Below are 25,434 nucleotides of genomic sequence, written 5' to 3'. Positions count from 1 at the left end.
TTTTAACATTCATTTTTAAAATTGTGTTCAAAATTCTCTCCCTCCCTCCCCATCTCCCTCATTGAGAAGGCAAGCAATTTGATAGAGATTGCACTTAGGGAGTCATGCAAAGCACATTTTTATATTAGTTACATTGTAAAAGAAAACATAGACCAAACCCCCCTTCCACCCACGAAAAAGAAAGTAACAGCATGCTTTAATCTGTATTCAGATACCATCAGTTCTTTCTCTGGCGATGGACAGTATTTTTCATCATAAGTCCTTCAAAGTTGTCTTGGATCATTGTATTGCTGAGAAGGGCTAAGTGTCTATGATGCATGCATGATGCCAGGAAGTGATATGTCCTCACTAGCTAGCTCATGGATCTCCTTAACCTTTTTAGATACATAATTTGCCACCTCTACTTTCAAACTACTTCTGAGACTGTCTTCTAAGGCAGCTGGCTCACGGAGCTCTATAATTTTTCAACAAACCACTGTTGACAGAGGTGCAAAAGTACTAGGCTCAGAATCACACCTGTGTATATCTTGGTGTTGGATTTAGGCTAGTGGTTTAAAGGGTGTGAAATTCTATGGCCCCAAAGAGAACAGTAGCCTAAAGAAAAGCAACAGAATTAACGAGCTGGCACTACAGGCAACACACGCTCCCTGGGATCGAGCAGCTCCCTCATCTTGGCTAATTTCATTTTTCCAAGGTCCTAAGAGATTTCACTTTTAAAATCCATTCCAATAAAAGCACAGTCATAGATTCCGAGCTGGAAGAGAACTTAGATTTCATTTAGCTTGTCCCCCCCACCTATTTTACAGATGAAGAAATTGAGACACAGAGAGCTTGTGGCATGTCTGACGCCACACATTTAGCAAGTAGCAGAGCTGGGATTTGAACTTCAAATCCAGCCTTCTTTTCCAATGAATGATCCTGTGTCTATAAAAATAAAATGTTGTCTCTGTTGTTAATTTGTTGTTGCTGTTGGTGTTATCAACTATAATAACAGCCTACCTAGCAAATGGATGATTAAGCATCCTCTGGCTTTTCAACATGAATTCATGTGGGTAACTTTGTCATCAATTTTTCCCATCACTATTTTACCTTTCTTGGGCTGGCTTTGCAATATACAGATGGTAGAGTAGCAGATGGAGCGCTTATATGCAATCCAGGAAGATTTAGCTTTAGGTCCTGACTTTGACATATACTGGCTATATGACCTGGGCAAGTGACAACTTTTCAGTATTCTAGTCAGTTCTCTAAGATTATAAGTTGCAACGAAGGTGCCAATCTGCATTGATAAAAAGAGATTCCTCACCTGGGAGTTCCCTATGCCAGGGAAATGATATGTTCAGTTCCTAACCCTATCCCTGTGCTCCTGAATTGTTTTCCAACAAGATGTTGGGCTTCTGGGAAGAACCAGTTCATTGGTTTTGTTCATAGATTGCTATTTTAGTATGATAGAGATTGACCAAGGAGTAATTCAGAACAAGGATAATAGAGCAATGCTTGGCTCTTTCATAGAATATGGACAAAATGGGGAGCTGAACAAAGCAAAAAGCTAGTTTTCTGGTAAAGTCATTCAGATGGTTGAAAAATTATAGGACTTTTCCATCTCCTAAATTTGGCTTGGATGGGGATGGATTTCTTGTTCTGAAATTGGTTGTTCCACAGAGGCATGAAAGTGGCAATCAGGACAAAGCAGCTCTGGTTTTCTGTTCCACAAAAATAAATTATCAAATAATAATTGAGTTTACCTGAGGTAGAACCACCTAATGGCATAATGTGTTCAATCATTCAACTGTTTGCTTTCTGATTTGATACTTGAGAAGTCTCTGATTTCCTTTGTATGGCTACCTCTATTCTGCGTCATATTCAAACTCTTTGCACTTTAATGGATTGTAGGTTACAGGGGCAACGTAACATCATCATCATCATCATCATCACCATCGTCATCGTCATCACCATCATCATCGTCATCATTGTATCTTGATTATCATGATCTACTGGTCACTACTCTGGCAATGAAACTCTCTGAGTCCACTTAGCTAGTACCTCACCATCCTTGTCTTTAAAGCTTTTCTAGTTTATGAGGTTCTTCCAGAGTTTATATTCTGCTGTCATAGCCTTTGAGAAAGTCTAGTCTCCTCTATTCCAGATGAAGCAACTAAGGAGAGAGTTACCGGAAGTGTTCTGTCTATTTAGAAGATTCTTGGGGCATTTTGCTAAGTCGTCTGAAATGCTCAACTGTTTGGATGCTCTGTCTACATAATCTTATGAGAATCCTAAGAGAGGTCTCCCAGCACTACTTTTCTGGGCCTTTGTAACTTAGGAGATAGAAAACTAACTGGTCCATCCATCAACTTCTATTAAACATTACCTGGCCCTGGCACTGTGATAATTTCTGGGGATGTGGTGAAAGGCAAAAGCATTCCCTGCAAGGGAAAAGACTAGATGACAACTTGTTGGCTATGTTGTAGAGGGGGGAAGATTTTTATTCAGTTTTAAATTGGTCTACAGTGGTGGTTTCCACTTAGTGGTTTGTGAACCTTTGAGGGTTTTTAACAATGGTCCAATGGGTTGGTGCTAAAAATTCTTTACTGGTACCTTATTACCAAATTAGGTTACAAATATATTTTTCCTTTCTGACAACAAATATGTCTGAAGCATTTGTTTCTCTGATTATAGGAAGAATAAAATTTTGCATTTTATAATTAAAAAAACTTGTCCCTGCTTTCAAGGAGTTCACATTTTAATGGGGGACATAGCACACAAATAAGTGATGAAGAGGAGAAGGGGGGGAAGATGAGCAGGGGTTTGCCCTTTGTTTCTTTCCATTGTGCCTATATTTCTGCATTCAAAATCTGAGAGAAATCAGGATTTCATAACCACTTGATTGAACTATTCATTGTACATCCTCCTCCTCATTCCATTTACCTTCTCACTAACTTCTCCTATGTCTTTGCCCTGCATTCTCCTGGGAATTTTTTGTTTCATTTGGAGTTTATTGTCTGAAGAGAACTTTCTTCAGTGGTCTGAAAGAGAATCCAAATTTAGTTCAAAAGGGTAACACTCCACTGTCTTGCTGACCCTTGCTCAAATCAATACTGAAATCAAATGGTCTTTGGAGAATAATAAATGTTATTAAAGTCACCCTCTTGCTTTCTCAAAACCAGTTTTTTTTCTTATTGCTTTACTCTCACTCATGCCCTTCCACAGATGAACTAGTGCAGAGAAAAAATTGAACTAAAGAAACTGACATATCTACGAAGATTGAATAATACACAAGAAATAAAATCATAAATCTAAAGCTGAAAGGGATTATAGAGGTCATTTAGTCCAATTTCTTCATTTTATACATGATCAAACTGTAATCCAGAGAGGCTAGCTATCTTGACAGATATCACAAAGATTTCGAGGTGAGATTTAAACCCAGAACCCATAGTCTTTACATTGCATCACACTGCCTCCTCCATAATCATGTCCATAAACTTTTCCAGTAGTTATAGTTTGCATGTGTAAGGTGAGGAGGTAGAAATTTGGTTCCTCTCTCTAAGGTAAAGTCATAGAAAGCAAGGGGCAGATAACAGAAGTAATAAAGTATTAATATATTAATGAGGTGTTATCCTTCCCTTATGAAAGAGAGTCCAGCCCGCCATTGACTATGCCCATCTGATAGTCCCTTAAAAAATGAACTTTACCAGCTCTAGGACAAAAAGAGACAGAAAACAGTATTTAGAAAAGTGGGTTCTGAGTATAGATTTAAGAAAAATCTACCCTGGGCAGTCAAGAGCTGAACTGCTGAGAAGAAATGACATAAGCAATGACCCACCTAGCAAGACACTATATCCAATGGAGAATAATAGATCTAGGAAAGAAAGTACTTTAAGGGCCAGCAGTACCAGAAGACTGAATTGCTTTGGTCACATGTGTTCCTTACATGAGTATCCCACTGCCATCGTATTCCAAGTTATACCCACTCTTCCTATGGACTCCCCTGGACATTCTCATAAAAGAATTCCCATTCATATTTATGGAAAAATGTCCCCGCATTTATGAAGGGAATGGTTTGTAACTAGTGTTTTTTACTATGTTATCCTAGGAAACACGTTTTTCTGTGTGTATCTATTACCTGATTGTTCATGGGAAGCCCACACCTAGGGGCTCAAGAGCTATAGTTTTAAAAGTATAGACACATTGACTACATCCTAGAAACTATAAGAGTAGCCCCTCTTCAGAGAGGTAGCCCAGAGGACGTGCTATACATATCATTTTTAGAGTCTTATGTTTAGAAAACCTGCCAAACTCAGACAAAAATTAGTGAACTACCCAATGAAAATAAATGTGAGGACTTTTTTCCACCATTAGTTTCATAACTGAAGCATACCTCACATTTTCTTTGGACTCTCTCTCTGCTGACTCTGAAACTTATGCACAATCTTTCTACAGTTCAACCAGAAAATTCTAAATCTAGGCAAGTCTCTCAGAGTGTAGGGTTTCAATAAAAGATTCAAAATAGCCTTAATAATCCTGAGTCAGTCAGACATGCACATATTGCAGACTACGTGGAGTTATTTCCTTAAAAGACCAGGAAATCCCTGATTCCAAAGGGCTACTCAAGCCCTCTGAGGTGAAAGGGGGATGGCTTGAAGTCATACAGATCACACAGGCAGAATCAAGATTTGGACCCAGGCCCTTTGAATTCAAATCCAACTTTTTTTCCACTATAGTACACACTTTCTGATCAACTGACATGTATACATATACATATACACACATACATATATAAAACACACGTATTTATAACCATATGTAGATAGATAACCACACATTATTTATTATTATTATTATTTTCCCCATTTTATAGATGATGAAATTGGGGTTGAGAGATTAAGTGATTTGCTCAGGGTCACATGGATAGTGAGCATCTAAGGCAGGATTTGAACTCAAATTTTCATTATTCAAACTCCCAGGCTCTGTTCATTGTGCCACCCATAGTATCAGAAAGAACATAGGTGGGAGATCATCTATATTATATGTGTATGTATATGTGTACATATACGTTTACATGCATATAAGTATACTCATTTGCAATATGTGCACATGTATACATATTCACATACAGACAATTTGTATTTCACCAATGTACGATAACAGTTTTTCCGGTACAGTGCTTTCCCCGCAGTAGAATGTCAGGTCCTTGAGAGAGTGCTAGTTTTATTTTTACTTTTATATTCCTAGAATACATAGTTCCTGGCACACAAGATTAAAGCCTTTTAGAATTGGGAGGGACCACAGAGGTCAGCAAGTATAACTCTCTCCTTTTACAAATCAGGAAATTGAGGCTCAGAGAGGTGTGATTTAATCAAACAGCTAGTAAGTGTCTGAGGCATGATTCCAACTCAGTTATTCTTGACTCCAAATCTATTATACCTGGCATTTTATAAAGGTCTACTGCATTGAAAAGAAATTCGCATCATAATTCTTTGATTTGATTTTTTTAGTCCAAGTCTAAGATTTCAGTAGCATGGGAGTTTTCTCCACTAATATAAATCAGCAATTCTCTCACTTAGAACCTCTGAGTTATCTTAAGAAAAAAAAAGGTTATGCAGGTTGTTTGCATCAGAAGTAGGAACTGGAACACCTCCTAACCATTGTAGGTTGGCACCTCTTTGCTACTCATGGTCTTAGGTGCCTGGGACTCTGAAAATTTAAATGGCTTGTCCTCGTCATGTCGCATCTATGTGTCAGAAGTAAGATTCAAATCCAGATCATCCTGGTTTGGACCAGCTCTCTACCTACCATACCAACCTGCTGAAGAAACAAGCAAAATCCAATAAGCATTCTGATGTGTCTGACTACAGTCGACCCTAAAATCATTAGGTTGCAATAGCAAGAGGATGGCCAGCCCATCTTCCTGAACTGTCATTGAGGAAAGCTAGTGAATGACAAATAGCAGGTGTTCGTTGAGTCGGTAAAGCCTGAAACTGTTCATCTGAGCCCTAGATCTGACCAGACCATGACTCAATGAGAAGAGAGCTGAATTGAAATTGAAAAGAGGTTAACTCAGATCCTGCTTCTGCCACTTACCTGTGTAACCTTGGGAAAATCAATTCCATCTCTCTAGGTTTCAGTTTTATAACTGTAAAATGAGAGGATTGGACTAGATGAACTTGAAGTTTCCTTCTGTCAATCATCTGTGTTTGTAGTTTACTAACCAATATCCTAATATTGGAATAGCCATCCTTTTAGTAATTCACTAAAGAGGTAAAATACGAAATATAATGTAAGGTCCCCCACCAATGTTCTTTCTAATACTGTGTAGCAGATAGAGTCTGGGAGTTTGATTAATGAAAACCTGAGTTCAAGTTCTAGCTTAGACACTATCTATGTGGCCCTGGGCAAGTCACTGAACCTCTCTCCACCTCATTTTATTTATTTGTAGAATGGGAATAATCGTCCCATTGTTTGGTTACTTCATTCATGACTCCATTTGGGGATTTTCTTGGCAAATATCATGGAGTGGTTTGCCATTTCCCTCTCCAGTTCATTTTACAGGTGAGGAAATTGAGACATGGTTAAGTGACTTGCCCAGGGTCACACAGCTAGTAAGTGTCTGGCAGGATTTGAACTCATGAAGGTGTCTTCCTGATTCCAAGCCCAGTGGTCTATAATAGAACCTACCTCCCAAGTTGTGAAGAACAAGTGAGATAATATTTGTGAATATAATGTTATATAGATGATGATGATGATACTTCTGTGAGGGAGGGCAAAGTGTGCTAACCCCATTTACTCTCACTAAACTATGTCCAACGTGAATGGAGTGTAATTTTAACATGGTCTCGTTTATGGGGGTAGTAGCTTCCTAGGCAAGTTCTCAAATGGAAGAACATGCAGAGAAAACAGAAGTCAGCAGGGAATGAAAAAGCCTTTCACAAGAGGAGAAAAACAGCTATATTTTTCCAAGGAATGTTTGGAACAGCAGCACAAAAGGCAGGGGTAACTCAGAATAAAGGAAGTAAGAAAAGGAAAGAAGCCATTAGAGGAAAGATAATGCTCATATATACTAATCTTATGGAAATTTGGTTTTCCACAATACTATCTTTTTTTTAAACCAAAGGAGGAATGGTGTTGGGCAATGCTTCACAGTACTTAAATGTCAGACCAATGGCTTTTAGAAAGAAAATATCAAGCCCAAGATAACTCAGGAAAATATCTTTTGACAAACAATGAAAGTAGGAACCCAAAAATGATATTACAGAAACAAATACTATATATTCTACTTAGTAAGCTAGGCAAAAAAAAAAAAGGCAATTTGGAGTAGGGGACAGAGGGCTGACTTTGAAGCCAGGAAGAACAGGGATCTAGACAAAAAAGGAAAAAAACCATTTTATTAACTTCTGTTATCTTTTGGTGTGTGAGATGATGCTATAAAGGGCAACTAGGTGGTGCAGTGGATAGAGCACCAGTGCAGGAGTCAGGAGGACCTGAGTTCAAATCTCACCTCAGACAAGTGACACTCCCTGGCTGTGTGACCTTGGGCAAGTCACTTAACCCCTGTTGCCTCATCCTGGGTCATCTCCAGTCATCCTGAGGAATATCTGGTCACTGGATTCAGATGGCTCTGGAGGAGAAGTGAGGCTGGTGACCTGCACAGCCCTCTCTCACGCAAATAAAAAAAACCAAGTCAAGTGCAAATCATATCATCATTTCTTTGATGTCATGGTCTTCTTCAGCAACGAAGGATGATCACACATATAAAGAATGAAACCCCTGGCACTTTGGATAAACATATAGAAATATATACATCCAAATAAGAGTTGTTCATTTCCAAACTATCAGTGACCTTGGGATTCTGTACACAAAATGAGACAGGAGATGAAGGGTCCAGTAAATTAACATTAACCATTAGCAACTTAAAATTATTTGTTATAAAGCACCCATGTTGATTAGAAAATCGAGACAGCTAGATAGCCCAGCCCCAGACATGGAGTGAGAAAGACCTGAGTTCAAATTCTGCCCTGATCACTTACTCACTGTATAACTGTGACCAAGTAATTTAACTTCTACCTGCCTCAGTTTCCTCATCTGTAAAATGGAAGGCTGAACCAGATGGCCTCCAAGGTTCTTTCTGGTTTTAAATCTGTTACCATATCATTGATACCATGTCTTACACATCTGTGACCCTGGACAAATCAGCCTCTCTGAGCATCAGTTTGCTCTTCTCTATAAGATGGGTAACAACATTTGGAGAGCTTTTTGTGAGGTTTGAATGAGACAATGTGCATATTTGCAAAGCTTGGCAAAATGGCACCCACCATTTGAATGCTAGGGATTATTATTAGGTTTGAACAGTCCTGCTCTTGCTCAGGTCATTTTCATAATCCCCTTCTGGAATTTTCATCAGATCCTATTTACAAGCCACATAAGGAAATCTTAGACTCGTGGAATCATAAATTCAGACAAGGTTAATTAGCAACAAGGGAACTTTGAGATCATCTCATCCAACCCTTTCCTTTTGCACACAAATAAGCCAGGATCTAAAGAATAGTCTCATTATTTTATACAAATGTCTTGTTCTTCAGTCGAACATTACCTGGCTTAATCCCTCACCTTTGTTGCCAAATTTAGTTCCAAATCGCCATCAGGTATTTCCAAACAATAAAGGCACAAAAATGGAATACAGATTGACCACCATAGCAACTATGGAAAGGGGACATGCGTTCAGGGTGAGGTCAGGATTAGCTAACTGGAGTTGGAATTATCTGGGTTCAAATCTCACTTCAGATACTGTGTATCCCTGGACAAATCATTTGATCTCTTTAAACTTTAGTTTCCTCATCTGTAAAATACAACCAATAACAGCACTCAGATCACAGGGTTGTTATGAGGATATATGGATTAATTTACATAACATGATGTGTAAACCTTAAGTAATAATAATGATAATTAGCATTAATAAATAAATCTATGCATAGTGTTTTAAGATTTGCAAAGCAGTCTACAATCAATAACTCAATTTATTCTCAAAACAATCCTATGAGATGGGTGCTATTATTAATCTCATTTTGGAGATAAGGAGGCTGAGGCAGTGAGAGGTTAAGTGACATATCTGCTGTCACACAGCTAGTAAGTGTCTGAGGCTGGATTTGAATTCAAGTCATCCTCATTCTAGGTCCAGTGCTTAGCCATCCAGCTGCCTCTCATTTCTTTTTCTCTCCTCTCTCTTCCTCCTCCTTCTCTGCCTTTGTTTCCCTCTCCATCTCATCTCTTTCCCTCTGTCTCAACTCTTTCTCTCTCCTCTATCTCTCCCTTTCTCCATTCTCCTCTTTCCATCTCTTCACCTCTCTTTTCTCTCTCCATTTCTCCCCTTTATTTCTCATCTTTCAACTCTATTTTCTTTCTTCTGACATTTTTTCCTCTGTTTTTATTCTCTCTCCCTTTCCCCTTCTTCCCTCTACCCTCATTTTCTCTTTCTCCCCTCTGCCTCTCTTATTTTCCTTTTTCTCTTTCTTCCCTTTTTCCTTCTTCCATCCTTCCTTCCTTTCTTCCTTCTCTCCTTTCTCCTTTTCTTTCTCTATCTCTGCCTCTATCTCTGTGTCTCTCTCCCTCCCTTCCTCCCTCTCTCTCTTTCTCTCTCTCTCTGTCACACACACACACACACACACACACACACACACACACACACACACTCAATGCTTGCAAATTGGAAGGAGTCTGTTTTGGCCAGCAAGTTACTGTAAAAGGTTAGGACCAGTATTAACAACAAAAATAACTTATAAGGTGTTGATTTGAAACAGAATCTACAAGTTTAAAGAAGCATTAAAAGCTGTAAAAGGAAAAAAAACCTACCTCCAAACTGGATTCCAATCCTAGAAAACAAAAATGCCCATTCAACAGCAAGGTGTAGAGGGAGAAACCCTAGACATGGGATCAGAAGATCTGTGTTGGAGCCCCAAGACTGCCCCTGATCTCTTGGACCCTGGGCTTCCTTTTAAATCAGATGGGAATGATAACATTAACACATGCACTACCTACATCACTAGGTTGTTCTAAGGAAAGTGCTTTGAATGAAAGATTTTGAGTTAAGAGACTTTGAAACTTAAAGTATTAAATGAAATCATAAACAAGGCAACTATTGAGAAGCTGTTGAGATGGTTCTTAACTAAATAAAAAAATCACTTTAGCTTAACCAAGATGAAAACAGTAAATTCTTGGGAGGCAAATCCTGGGATTTCTGGACCACAATTTAAAAAATATAAGTGACAGGCTCTTGGTCAGGGATGGAGTATGCTTCACAAGGGGCTGGTATGAGTATATTTGCCTGGAGTGTTACAAATTTGATCTCAGGGGCTTTAATATGAAAGAAGGGAAAAAAACAGCTTTGCAGATCCACCAAGCTAGATATTATAAAGAGTAATTTTCATATAATAATATGGAAAACATTTGAGAAACCCAGAAATTCACGAGAAATAAAATTACAGAAAAGAGCCAATTAAAAACATGGTGTCATATGTCTATACACAAATGTAAGAGGTATGCGTAGCATAAAAGCCATGCTGTTGATGAAGAGCTGTGAGTGACTGAGCTATTCTCAGCAATACAATGATCTAAGACAATCCCAAAGGACTAATGATGAAGCAGAACACCCACCTCCACAGAACAGAACTGATATTGTTTGAATGCAGACTGAAGAATGCTGTTTTTCAATTTCTTTCATTCTTTTGTTTTATTCAAGTCTTCTTGTACAAAAAAACTAACATGGAAATGGTTTACACGATTGCACATCTATAACCTTTATCAGATTTCTTACTGTCTTAGGGAGGTGGTAGGACAGAGAAGAAGGGGGAGGAATAGAATTTGGAACTCAAAATTTAAAAAAATGTTAAAAAATTGTCAACAGGACATTGGGAAAAATTATATATATATGTGTGTGTGTGTACATATATATATATGTATGTATATATTACAACAAAGTATGCATAATAAACAAGGTGAGCTGGAGATCCTAAAATGAGGAAGCAAATTTAACCTCGCAGATATCCCAGATAACTTGGTAGGATGATTGGAATATGGGTCTAGAAGAATATGGCTCATTTGAAATATACAGGCTGGAAAAGAACAATGAAATACTATTACGCGTTCAGAAAGTATACTTATGTGAGGAGATTCAAGAACCTGAAGGAGGAAATGCATTAGTGATTTAGGTAATGATCAACTACAGGAAATACAGACATAATGCAAAGTTTCCCACATGTCTTTGCTTAAAGCCAAGTTTAAAACTCCTTTCAGGATACCCTGCATGATCATTGGAGTATACATACTACAGACCACTAGGGGAGCTGTTTGAAGTTATTTGCCACTTTTAATCCAAATGGAACGATTCCAATGGAGTGTGAGATCTTTGGGGCATTCTTGTTTGCGGATGATGCTGTGCGTAATAATACTAGCTTACATTTCTGTAGCATTTTAGCATCTAGAGAGTGTTTTACAGATCATTTAATTTAATCCTCACAAAAACTTACAAGGTAAATAATGACAAGTACTAAATTAATTTTTACAGATAAAGAAATTAAGGCTCAGTCAATCAGGAATTGACCAAGATTCCATAGCTAGAAAATGGGAGCTTCTGGTGGGGGGAAGACTCAAAACTAGCTCTTTTTACTTCAAATCCAATTATCTTCACTAGAAGGTCCCTATGCAGATGAAATTAAAGTACCAGACCCTCTTGCAAAAAAATGTTTATGAGTACCAATCTCATAGACTTCTTTTGTGACTCAAGGGAGATAATGTGTGTAAAGTACTTTGCAGAAATGTTATATAAATGCCTGGTATTATCTTTTTAAAAAAAATCCAGTGATCTTTATCATGTTTCTTGAAACTAGAGAGCTTTTGAATGAAACAACTGGATTTCTGAATTGATTATCCCTACTGTTCACAGTTTGGGGATGCCTTTGCCTACAACTCATTTCAGAACTTATGGAGTATGACATAGGTATAGAAGACTTGTCATATATGTTAGCAATTGAAATTCTTTTCAAAGAATTGTTTCATCATTTTAAAAGGTTAACAACAAATCTACAAAAATAAGCAAAATTTAATATATGGTGTGCGTGGGTGGAGTAGAAGAAGGAGGGAGACAAGATATCTTTCAGTTTTCAGGGATTACATTATGTTAGGCTCATATCTATCATATATACAAGGATGTTCTTTGAAGCAGTGGGATTTTCTTGGTGTCACTAAAAGTCTGGATTCATAATGATAACTAAATTCACTCATTGTTACCAAGTTGTTGTTGTGTCATTTGGGATCATTGGTGCTGATTATAAAATTTCCTGAAATTCAATCCACAAAGACATTTGATTCCTAAACTCAAACACTTTGAGATCCTTAGGCCAGTGTATAAGGGTCTGCATGTGTTAGATGAGCACACAAGCAGAAATAGGAGGAAATACCGCTGGCACAGAGATGTGCATCACCACACTTTTGAAGGAATCTGGCCTCATAAATCAATACCAGCATTTCTCAATGGTATATAGATGGTATGTGGACATGGATGTACTGGTGGAGTTAATTTCAGTGCTCTTATATATATATATATATATATATATCCCTAAGCAATTGTCTAATGGAGGTAGCAATGGACTGTGAACTCTCTGGACAAGGTGAGGCAGCCTCTTTCATTTTCAAACTTCTCCTGTGACTTGGAAAATCTGCTTTGGACACTAGTAGGAGAAATGGAGCATTGGGGGCCCAGAAAAGTGCTTGGTTTTCTAGTGGCATTGACTACAAAAAGGCCTGGGCAGATCACTCTCTTTTCCAATTTATGGTGGTCACTGAGGGTTAAGAGAAATATGAGAGGGATTGTGGAATGGAGAGAAATTTGGAGAAGTGCTGATCTTTGTTGAGACAGATGGCATTAGAACTGGAAGGAATTTTTGATCTGTCCCATTACATCACTTCCAGTCATATCGAATTCATATTTCCTAAGTACCGCAGCATTTTTGTGGTAGACAAATTTTGTCCTGAATTGAAGCAAAATCCAGATGAAAAATAAATTCAATGTTGTGTCTAACTGAAAAACATCATAAAGGGTAACATCATCCTTATGGAAAGAAATCTGTAGAACATAAGCATGACCCAATATTGCTTTTGAAGAATCCTCCATCTGCAAAAAGACAATGGGAACAAGCTTATGAATGGAAAACTGGTGTTAGTCTCATGACAAGAGATTTAAAGAAAAAAAAATCTGATTTCAAAAGAGGAAAAATTTTGTAAATGAGGATGGTAGGGGGAGAGGGTAGATTCTGAGTATCCCACTTTTAAAGAGTGCTAATCCCAGTCTGAAAAGCATGGAATTAGAGCCAGGTTATCGTGAGGAGGAGAAGGGCAGTGCCCTTATGTTTCACTGGGGAACACTGATTCAGTCCAAGTGTTGTACTCTTTCCCTTGATATCTGAATTTATCCAGTTTAAAAAGGCCTGAGTGATAAAAATACTTCTATTCAAAATCTAGCAAATGGGACCTTTTAAATAACCAAACCTTTTCTGCAATATTGTAAGATAATAAGTAATGCTACCCAAATGATGATCATGCGTCTGGAAGAAAAAGATCCTCTAGTCTGATCCTTCTGTTTTCCAAATGAGGAAACTGAGGCTCAGAGAGGAAATATAACACACAACTTGATTTCATTGACCTTTTGTTTAGTGTAGGCTTGTCACATATCCTTCTACTCCAACTTATTCTCATTTTAAACCAGATGACTATAGCATGAAATGAGACAAACTTGGTGAACAGCAATTAGCATTAAAATATTGAAAGTTGAATTACTTCTTATTATATCATCTCACAAGATTATATCAAGAGAATGAAAGGAAGTAATGTAGAGGAAATACTTGAAAGCCTTAAAGCCCTTCTAGAAATGTCATTTATGTTTGTTGATATTCTTGTTACTTTACTCTTAAATGACTTGCCCAAGATCAGCAAGCTTGCCATAGTAGCAAGAGTGCTGGACTTGGAGTCAGGAAGACTTGGGTTCCAATCCCACTTGTGACACCTACTAGCTGATCTTGGCCAAATCACTTAAACTCCTTGATTTTCAAGTCATTAATCTCTAAAATGGGGTTGATGGTAGTACATATAGAACCTACCCATGATTCATGAGGCTCAAATGAAGTAATGCATGCTATTCACTTTATAAAATTTAAGGCAATTGGTAAATGTCAGTGGGGATAGCTAGATGGTACAGTGGATAGAGTGCCAGGCCTGGAGTCAGAAGACTCATTTTTTTGAGTTCAAATTTGGCCTGGGACATTAACTAGCTAATAGATCCTTGGTAAGTCACTTAACTTTGTTTGCTTCAGTTTCCTCATCTGAAAAGTGAGGTGGAGAAGGTAATGGCAAACCACCCCAGCATCTCTGCCAAGAAAACCCCAAATGGGGTCATGAAGAGTCAGACATGACTGAACTAAGGTGGTGACTGTGTGAGTGGAGAGAAGAGAATGTATGCCATGATGTGAAGGTGGGTTCTAGATTGGAACAGAGAATAGGGTTAAGCGTACAGATCTAGGAATTATATACATAGAGGTAATAATTAAACGAGTGGGAGCGAATGAGTTTGCTAACTGAGCTAGTATAGAAGGAGAAAAGAAGAGGGCCTAGGAGAGTCCTATAGGATATCCAGTGTTAGTAGTGTGGGTCTTTTTGCTTCTTCTCATCACGAACACTTCCAGTGTCCTATGAAAGGATATTTCTTGTTCCATTTCAGCACGTAATGAAACCAATTATACCAATTCCCTTATTCATTCCTTGAGGTGACCCAGTGAACCATCTTCCATTCACCTATAACTACTTTATGCCTTCTGGCTTCATTTCTAGTAAGAATGTTGATCTGGATGTGATTCAATTCCTCCAGCAACTCAGTTGTTGGACAGAGACCTCGTATTTAGAGTATCAACAAATAAAGTAATGTTCATAAGCTTGAAACCATGGGATTCTTAATGGCTTATTTCCCCCTTTCTGCCCTTTCACCAACATCACTACAGAAAAGGGGGAAGACCACCCATGACCAAGGACTATTTTATATTTTGTTTTATTTTCCCTTGCTGAAAGAATTTTTCACCTAAGCATCAGCCTGCTAGCAATAAGCTTCTCTGTATATAACTAGGCTAGTCTTTGGTGCAGTCTACTTCTAGAACAATACTCTCAAGCCTTTTGAGCATGGAGGAAACAGACAGAATTTGACTTTCTACTCATATAGCTTTTGAGAAAGTTGTATTCCTTCCACGTGAAAACTTAACTTTCTATCAGAACCCAGGACAATAGCCTCAGTTCTAGTGAAAGGAGAAGGGTCAGAGTTTTGCATAATGGATTCAAGATATATGAAAGGAACAGGAAGGCTTTCACCTAAGACTTTTTACAAAAAGTCATAAAGTTGTAAAACTAGATTAATGAGATAGAGAATACTAGAAACTATTCTTTACTCTTTTTTTGCTGATTACAAAAAGGAATTGACAAATACATTTATAAAGGTTCTCCTCTAAAGGTGTTGCCCATACATGTTTAAGGTCATGTAAAATTCCTTGATAGACAAAATAGCTTAATTTGTTCAATAATCACTTGATTATACATATAAAGCAAATAAATGTGGAGATAGACTATATTCACTGAAGTTGTTCACCATGGACATGTAGGATGTCCTTTGCAGAATTTCGATGAAAATGGGATTGTTAATAGATGGTACAATCTTTCAGATGCCATATGAAGATAATGTGGTGTTAATTGTATTCAGTAGCAGAAAATTAGAGGCTTTTCAAGGAAATCTACAGCCACTTAGAAGAAATCAGTCTAATCATCCACACAGAAAACCACAAGTGGATAAAGAACACATATGGTCCTATCTAAGTCATCCAGTTAGTCAGGCTACAAATTTGTTATTCCATTAATACATATATCTAGAGCAGGCACTATAGATGGAAATCTGTTGAATTCAGATATGAATAAGAAGAGAACAGACTAAACAAAATTTGAGAAATTGTGCTTTTAGTGAGCCCAAATTCTTCGAGCCACAAAATGACTTATTTTGCTAGCACCAATATTCACCCTAATGATGCTATGACAATGATAGAAATTATGGAAGACAAGGGTCATCATGGAACAAAATTAGTGGTGACCCAAAGGACAATGAACAGGTGCTTAGTGGGTTGAAGTAGCATGTGGCACATTCCCAACAATGACTCACTAACAGATGTATCATAAAACACCTCATTCTAAAAATGTACCAATGAAAAAAGGAAGTCATCTGGTTGTGTATCAGGGTTGAGGAATATACATAAATAACCCAAAATCCTCACTGATACTTGTTAATGTTAAAAGAACTTGAGGAATATCTCTGGAATGTTGGATGGATCCTCAATGAAGACCATGAAAGAATATTAAGAAGAATTCCACAGGATGAGAGGTCATGGATGGGTTGTGATCTTTACCAAATGGAGAGAGCATTTACATTGACAGGGATGTGGCTCCACTGATGCTTTTCTTTCTCTTTCTGTATTTATTTTCTTATTTTCAAGGTAATAATTGAAAAATTATGCATAAGCATAACATCTTACGGCAGGGCATTTGTTATGAACATCTCGAATGTAAATTATTTCCTTCTGTTTATGATTACCGTTGGAAAACGTCTGACAATTATTCTTCCACAATCCTTTTCTTTAAACATTTCTCCTTATGACAGCAATCTAATTCTTATTGTCTTTCCATACACCAAACTCTCTCTGCCCTAAACCAAGCAAATAAAACCAAACAGAAATGAAAACAAATTTGAACATAATATATGCGTGTGTGTGTGTTTGAAAAAACAACAAAAACTTTGAGTTCTTGTTGCTGGCTGTTCTTCAAGCTTCACAGACATAAATTTGTCAAAAAAATTTTAAAAACCTCACAAACATTTAGCACACTGCAAACTAACCTAAGATACTTAAATGTCAAAAAAGAAATCAGAAAAATAGAGTTTCGTAACTTTGTGCTTTTACTGCTGGAGCCCAATTCAAAATAGTCACTAAATCTTTTATTTCAAAGCATACTAATACAATTTTCCATTGCAAAATGAAATGGAAAATCTCTTCCTCGCCCACCACTGAAGTTCTTCTCTAAGCTTTCTTATCCCTGACTTAAAGTAAGGTATTTCCTTGATCCCTTTCTTTCATAAATATCCAATAGGACCAGCTAATGAGAAACATCATGATGGTGCTCAGAATAGACTAAACCTGATTGATCCCAAATGCTCTACACCAAGATAGTTCTGAATACACTAACTAGTTTAATTGTTGGTATCAGTTTTTTCATGATTTAAATGGCCAAGACACTCACAATAGGAAAGATGCAGACTCTCATAAGATTCCTTTGCTGTCGCTGGCATGTGACAATTGGGAAGACATTAAAAGTCACCTTAAAGGTCATCTAGTTCAAAACAGGCCCAGATAGGGGAAGTGATTGCCCAGTATCATACAGCTAGGTACCATAGTAGAAAAGAAGTCAGGAAGACCCCAGTTCAAATCCTGCCTTTATTCTGAACTGTGTGACCTTAGGCAAGTCGCTTAACCTTTCTTAACCTCGGTTTCCTCATCTATAATAGCACCTATGCTGTTGTGAAGAACAAATGAGATTATATCTATATCTATATGTCCAATTCTCCCACTTAATACCTGTAAAATAGTGATTAACATTTATATAGGACTTAATTTACAAACTGATATATGTATATATGATGCGTATGATATATATGTGGTTTACATGTAATATATAAAATCTGGTGTATATCAGTTTGTAAACCACAAAATACTATCTAAATGCTAATTAACCATTATTTTACAGGTAATAAGTAGGAGAGCTAGATTTCAAATCCAGGCTCCCTGACTTCAGATCCAGTTTCTATAAATTAAAAATATAGTTCTTAGGAGTTACTAAAACAAGATGTTTAAGCATTTCTACAGATGGATGAAATTTATTTGCCTTTTCTGGATCTATTTGGGCCCACTGTATAGGCTTCCTAGCCCCAACAAGACAGGTTGAAAGAGTGAAGAACACAAGACTAGATATGATAAGATTGGGAGGGAAGGAGAAGGGGAATGGAGGAGACTGAGGGAGGAGAAGGAAGGGTGAAATGGAGAGAAAGAAGAGATAGAGAGAAGAAAAGGAGGAGAAGGGGAAAAGGGAGAGAGAAAGAAAAAGACAGACAGAGAGAGAGAGAGAATAGAGGAGAGGAGAGGAGAGGAGAGGAGAGGAGAGGAGAGGAGAGGAGAGGAAAGAGGAGTGGAGAGAGAAAGAAGGAACGATGTAGCCAGATACTGTTTGTGCTTTGTTTTCAGAGAGGACCAAAGACATCATGGGGTGAAGACCGATCTGGATTTAAGGGAGACAAAGTTCTTCAAAGCTATCAGCTTCCTTCTCTCTTCCTGTCATTGAAGTCTAGTGGCAGGACAAAAAAAATCAAGGCAACTGGTGGTGGCCCTAAAGGAGGTGGATGACCGTGGTGTCTTTGTTGTCTGACCAGACTCTAAGTGCTCTGCAGCATTTGTTTCAACCATTTGCAAGGAAAAGTCAAGTGCACATGCCTCTTCAATCTGCTGACTTACATATTTTTCCCCCCACTGAATGATGTCTCTATAGAGGATGGTCTGCTAGGTATTATTAGTCAGATAAAAAATGGGTCAAAGCCAGGAAGTCAACCAAGGCAAGACAGGCTAGGAAATTTTCATTAGGTTTAAGCAGGGGTTCTTAATCTGAAGTTTTCAACTTGACTTTTTAAAAAATGTTTTGATGACTGTATTGCGTTATAACTTGTCTCATTTTTACATCTATTTCCTTTGTTCTCTTTTATGTATTAAAATACATTGACATTTATACATTGAAATATATCATTCCAAGAAAGGGTCCCTAAGCATTCCTAGACAGTGGTGCCAAAAGCTTGGGAATTTGGAATTGGTTTGAATAGCCTTTGTGGGTAGGCTATACCAAGGTGGGCTCTGGCCTTAACCAAAAGGCAGCTCACTCACTCTCTGCCTTTCTGTATGGGAGCCAGATCAGCACTTAAGGTACAGAGACGTGTTTGTAGTCAGAGAAGAACTTAAGTCCTTCAGGCAAAATTTGTTCCTAGTTAAGACTAGGACAGAGGTCCTATTCCCTGAGACTCACCAAAGTTCTTACTCCTTGGCAGATTAGGGTCAAAAAGGAAAAATGACACATTCTGTCATCTGAGAAACTCTCCTCATTTCTGTTTGGTTCTGTCAGTAGGAATCTGGTCTCGCTGCAAGTCCCTGCAACTTTGAGTCTTTAGGATTTGATTTATTTTGATTCAGTCGGAAACCAGATCTTTAAAAAAACCAGTCACCTTTAAAATAGTCCTCTTTGGGTCATCAGGCAGGGCCAGGACTCTAAAGGAAATAGCTGGGTTCCCTGATCACGTCTGTTTCCCAGTTGGCTATTTCAGACAAAATGCCATTATGGCACTTACATTGGATAAGAAACACAGTGCAGACACATCTCCTCACATGGCAACCAGACTTTTTGAAAGAATGCCTATCCCTGGGACAACCTACAGGCAAACACTGGCTCATTTGGACAAGAAAATGGGATTCTTCTAATGCTGTATGTTTTGGAAAATACTTTTGTTAATCTTCAACATAACTTTCCAGTGAATAAACCAAAACTCAGAGCATTGCTCCCCAACTGCCTGGGAGCTCCCTCTGCTCTGCAGCCCCCGCTCCAGCTTTGTTTGAATTTCTCTTGCTTGTTCAATTCTACATTGCATCATTATTTTTCATGTGCTGGTGCTATCACTCTTATGAAAGCACTGATCTACTCAAAAAGCTTCATGACTCCCTATTACCTCTAGATTTAAATATGAATTTCTCTGTCATTTAAAGCCCCTCACAATCTGATTTTGGTCTACCTTTTGGAATTAATTTCACATGAGTTCCTCTCACAAATTCTCCGTTCCAGCCAAAATGATTCATTTGCTGCTGCTGGAAGGTGATATTCCTCCTCCTAGCTCCTCACCTGCACACAGGCTTTCCCCCATGCCTGGAATGCTGACTTTCTTCACCTGGGCTTCTTAAAAAACCCCAGCTTCCTGCCTATTAAGCTTAGGCATCAATTCTTGCATGAGGCTTTGCCCTGATTTACCAGTAATCCAGTGTTTCCTGCCCCACCACTCCAAATTATGTTGTATTTTGTTGTATGTACTTGCTGCCTACTTAACTGCACACACTGTAACCCCCTAAGAGGATGCAAGTTTCTTGTAGCCAGGGTTGATAGAAGTTTTGATTTTGAATTCCTAAAATCTTACATATATGCAGCTTTTAATAAAGGTTTGTTGAATTGAATTTTCATCTGTGAGACTAGAAACCAAGATCTACATCTCTCTCTGTCTTTCTCTCTCTGTCTCTCTCTCTGCGCAAACACACACACATACACACACATATATATACATATGTGTGTCCATATAACTATAAAGCAGCTATATATAGTATATATGTATGTATATATACATAACACTTATATGTGTATCTTTTTGTGTGGGTATATATACACATACATACATATAGAGAGAGAGAAAGAGAGAAGAGACACACAGAGATGGAGAAACAGAAAGAGAAAGAGAGAGGAGAGTAGGAGAGAGAGAGAGAGAAAGAGAGAGAGAGAGCTGTTTGCATGCAGTCTCCTGCATCTAATTGAGCAGAAACTATTTTGCCTCTGTTTTTTGTCTATCTAGCACTTAAGCACAATGCCTGGGGTAAAGCAAGCACTTAATAAATGCCCTATGTCTTATACGTATTAGTTATTGCCTATTTGAAGGGTTGAATCAAATGAGACATTTAAATGACTGTATAGTGTTATGTTTTTTCAACCAAAGCAAACATTAATCAGATGAGCACTACACAGAGACAGAGAGAACGGTTTATACAAAAGAAGGAACCATTTTTCTGATAAGTCTTCTTAAATGTTTCTGAATAGGAAAGCAAAAATGCTAATGTAATATAAATATGAAGATGCACATCAAGGCTTATATCTATCTCTCAAAAGGTCACTCCCCCCATCAAAGAGTTTAATGAAATTACATACTCTATTATAAGGAAAAAAGTGTCAAAGTAAGAAAGAAATTTTGGGCTTCGCATTCTAGTCTCAGCTTTACTACTAGCTTTGTTATCTCATCTTTCCAGGGTTCAATTCCCTCACCTATAAAACACCAACATTGGATAAGATGGTCTTAAAGGTCCATTCTAGCTTGAATAGTCGTATGGATTTGGAATTGCTCCTTTATATTTTGTCAAATATTTTCTCATCCACTCTGATGACTAACCACTCTTACTTCTGGGAATTATTGCCATCCTTCCATAAAGAAGAGTTTACAGATTTGTAAAAAAGTTATAAAGTGGCATGGGGAAAAGAAAAAATTAGCAGGTCTTCCAGGATCCATTATCTAGTCCAAGAAGTCCATTCAACAGGTCATTTCCAAGTAAACTGATTGTTTTTCATGGGTTGCTAAAGTTTGTGCCCATACATTTTCTCCAACTTATTTTATTTGTTGCTAAGAATTTATTTTGAGGATTCTTGCATTCACATAATGAGCTTTCCACTGTGCGTGCAGCTACAGACTGAACATTAGTACTGGTATTTGGAATTGGCCATGAATCTCTAATGGGAAACTGTCTGCTTTCAGACATATGCTAAGCTTACCATATGTTTCTGAGAACAGATTTTGGCCTACTGGATTTATTACGTTTCACCCCTTGATTATCTTTCTTGCCTGTGGTCCAAGGCCCCCTGAAACTCCATTATCATGTCTGGGTAATTTAACATGAAACCCTTAGTAGGTGAGTGACTGGAATCAGATGCCTGATTTATTCTCCTTTTCACACCAATGAAAAATATCTCCTCTAAAGTTTAATGGAAGTATTTTTCCAATGGCTTTACCTCTAATTAAAGCTCTATCAGCTTTGACTTCAGCATCACATTTCTAAAATTAACAAGGTAAAAACCATATGTTTCCACTTAGAGACTGAACTTAAAATGTGTTTTCAATGCACCAGAGTTCACCAAGACTCCTGGTTATGAGCCATCTTGTTGCAGTGATCATGGTGCTTGGCACATGTTGTTGTTCAGTTGTTTCAATCATGTCTGATTCTCCATGACCACAGTTGGGGTTTTCTTGGCAAAGATACTAGAGCGGTTTGCCATGTCCTTCTCCAGCTCATTTTACAGATGAGAAAACTGAGGCCAATGAGGTTAAGACACTTGCCCAGGATCACACAACTAGTAAGAATCTGAGGCTCGATTTGAATGAAAGGAGATGAGTCTTCTTGACTCCAGGATTGGTTCTTAGGTGCTTAATAAATGCTTATTAAGTGACGAAATCAATAATATGGTTCATTCAGCAAAAAGGCTGTGGTAAGGATGGCAAATCTTTCTCCATAAAAATAATACAATCAACAACGCACTATGGCATCGAGGTAATGTTGAGAATAGAGCCTTGGACCTGGAATGGAGAACTGAGTTCAGATCCAGCTTCATGCACTTAACTAGCTGTGTGAACCTGAACAAGAGACTTAACCTGTTCGTCTCTGCTACCTTGTTTGTAAAATGGAAATGATAATAGTACCTATCTCCCAGGGTTGTTGTTATAAAATCATATACTTGTCATCGTGATAAAAGATAATATTTTTAAAATGCTATATAAATGCTAGCCCCATGCAATTTTGCAAGCATTCATAAAATTTCTTATACATATTTGTATGTAGTTTTATATGAATTTATGACATAAAATGATGGATGGCTAGATTCAGGTTTTCAATAAAGGAGAGTTAAATTTTTCTCATGATCCTACACTTGTGCTTCCTAAGAAAGAGAATTATCCCAAATCATTCAGAGGACTGCTGAGGGATTATTGGGTTCCCTCACCATGAAGGTCTTCAGACAAAGACAGATAACTACTAGCTGAGGATGTCATAGTGTGAAATTCTTATTCCAACATGGGTTGTACTGGATGACCTCTGAGAGTACTTCCAACTTTTATATTCCATGACAAGGATGATGAAGCCAGCAGACGTAAAGACAGCTCCTGGTAGAAAACTGCCTCTAGATCAACTTTGACCCATCCAATCTGGACGTACGTTTGTTTGATAAGTTCAAAGTCCATCCACCCAAAAGGCTACATATATATATATATATATATATATATATATACTCAACCTACATTCTTTAACTTTGTCCACAAGTGTAGTATGAACTTTCTAAAATGTCTTTCTGAAATCCAACTATAATATAGGATCACAGGTTTAGAAGTGGAAGGCATTGTTAGTAGGCCATCAAGTTCAGCCCCTCAATTTTACAGATGAGGTAATGTAGCTAGAAACTGTCTGAGGTAGCATTGAACCTACCTCCTCCTGACTACAAGTTCAGTGCCCTCTCTACCACGATGCCAAACTCTCTCTCAACATATGTATAGCAGTGCTCTGAACTACAGTCTAGCTATCCTATCATAAAAAGGGCAAGAGTTTTAATATTTGACTATTCCATTCAAGCTGGTTCATAGTGCTCAGAATCACCCATTTAACCACGTCCAGGGGAGTGACCCTAGAAACCCCAGGATCCTTGGCATCTGTGCTCCTTTTTAAGTCTCTTTCTGGGACCCAGTGAGCTGATTTTTAAAGGCTGCACTGCTGCTATTATTCCATTCTTTATGCTAATATATCCTTTCACTCAAGGGACAAATTTGTAACTCATATATGGATAGAATTTGTATAGTGCTTAGCACAGTATCTAGCATATAGTAAGTGTTATATAAATGTTAGTTATTAACATTTATTATCATTATTATATGGGAAATCACCTGTTGTGGCCAAATCTTTAATAGTTAAGCATCTCATTGTAGGGCTTCTTTTCTGAGGTCTACAGGAGTAGGTCCTGGGCTCTTGAGGATCACTCCCTTACATTTGCATTCCAGGATTTTTGTGCATCCATTTCAGAATTAATTTTTGTCCTTTTTCGGAACATCAGGACATTTTCCCATCTCCTTTGCCTCTCCTATTTCCTACTAATCCTCAACTATTACCAGCATCAGATTTATTGCTCTGATTGCAACTTCTGCTTGCAATTTCTCTGGGCCTAGAAATTCAATTTAGAGTCATTGAACTACTGAATTTCATACTGAAAGTATGAGGTGTATTGATATCATATCACTTAGGGTTTTGATGGACCTCCTTGGCAATCTGGTGAAATCTACGGACTTCTTCTCAGAATAATGTTTCTAAATGCATAAAATAAAATACTTATGATTACAAAAGAAACCAATTATATTGAGAAGCAGTTATCAAATTATTAAAAAAAATTCACAGACCTCCTAAATCTATTCACAGAGGTTTTGAAGGTATGGGGACCCCAGGTGGAGAATTTTTCATCTAGTTGAATATCCTAATTTTTTAGATGAGGAAGCTGAGATTCACTCAGAGTAAGTGACTTACTTAAAGTCATGCCACTAGATAAAGGCTCCAAGCCTAAAGGCTGAGACTACAACATAAGACTCCTGACTCCCAGGCCAGCATGTTTTCCACACTGAATTTGGGTGTAGATGTCATGCCAAGGGAAGTGCTTAATTTATAAAACGAGAATCAAGTATTCCATTTGTCTTCCAAGTTGAAACTGAAAAAAGGAGAAAATATTCGAAACAGAAAAACAATCCTTTTTAAAGAGAAAGTGAGTATTACTTAAGAAAAATAGAATCAAATTCATATGCTAAAACATTTTATAGAAATTTTTAAAAGTCCAAAAAAAGACTGAAATTATTAGAATCTTTCAGTTCCATTAATTGTCTAATTTCCTCTAAACCTCAATTATTTCCTAGGAAGCTCTGAACACATGTTTTTTGAGAAGTTATCATAAGAAGAGAGGAGAGAATTAACAAGTGGACTCCCCAGTTGACTTCCCACCAGTCCAATCGATGAAATCACAGAAATAAAAGGAAGATAACACTTAACAACGTATTGAGATACTTTAGATAGTCTAGACAGGAGAGCTTTCAGGAATGGGATCTATGGCAGCAGAGAAGAGAGTTACCTACTGGGAAAACCTGAGTTCTTGCCTTTCCCTTTGAGTCTCTATCAGAAGACAATGACTTTCTTTCATCTCACTATTAGCTATGATTTACTTCAGTAAAACATATCATCCAATAGGAGACTAGAGTTAAAATAAAAGATAGTCTTCAGTGTGATTCAGGTAACAAAGAAGAGAACCTGCTATATATTCAAGAGAAAATTGGTCATGGCAATCAAGAATTGAGCTTCAGAGAGCAGCATCCTCCGGGATCCCAGACTAGCAGCCTGTCTGGTAAAGGCACAATGCCTGAGGGAGAGGGAGAACATGAAGACACCACGAAAAGAGAAATGATATTGG

At 37.7% G+C, this 25,434-nt stretch overlaps 1 long non-coding RNA gene across 1 annotated transcript in view; it reads left to right on the top strand.

Moving 5' to 3' along the window:
• LOC140511701 (uncharacterized) overlaps positions 1-18,780 on the top strand; it is a 52,222-nt gene extending 33,442 nt beyond the window's left edge. The window contains exon 3 of the long non-coding RNA XR_011969645.1: positions 18,354-18,780. This is a non-coding gene — a long non-coding RNA (uncharacterized lncRNA). The remainder of the gene's footprint in view (positions 1-18,353) is intronic.
• The last annotated feature ends 6,654 nt before the right edge of the window (positions 18,781-25,434 follow it).

This window comes from Notamacropus eugenii, chromosome 6, assembly GCF_028372415.1.
Source record: "Notamacropus eugenii isolate mMacEug1 chromosome 6, mMacEug1.pri_v2, whole genome shotgun sequence".
Taxonomy (NCBI): Eukaryota; Metazoa; Chordata; class Mammalia; order Diprotodontia; family Macropodidae; genus Notamacropus; species Notamacropus eugenii.
This window is presented reverse-complemented; position numbering and strand designations above follow the sequence as displayed.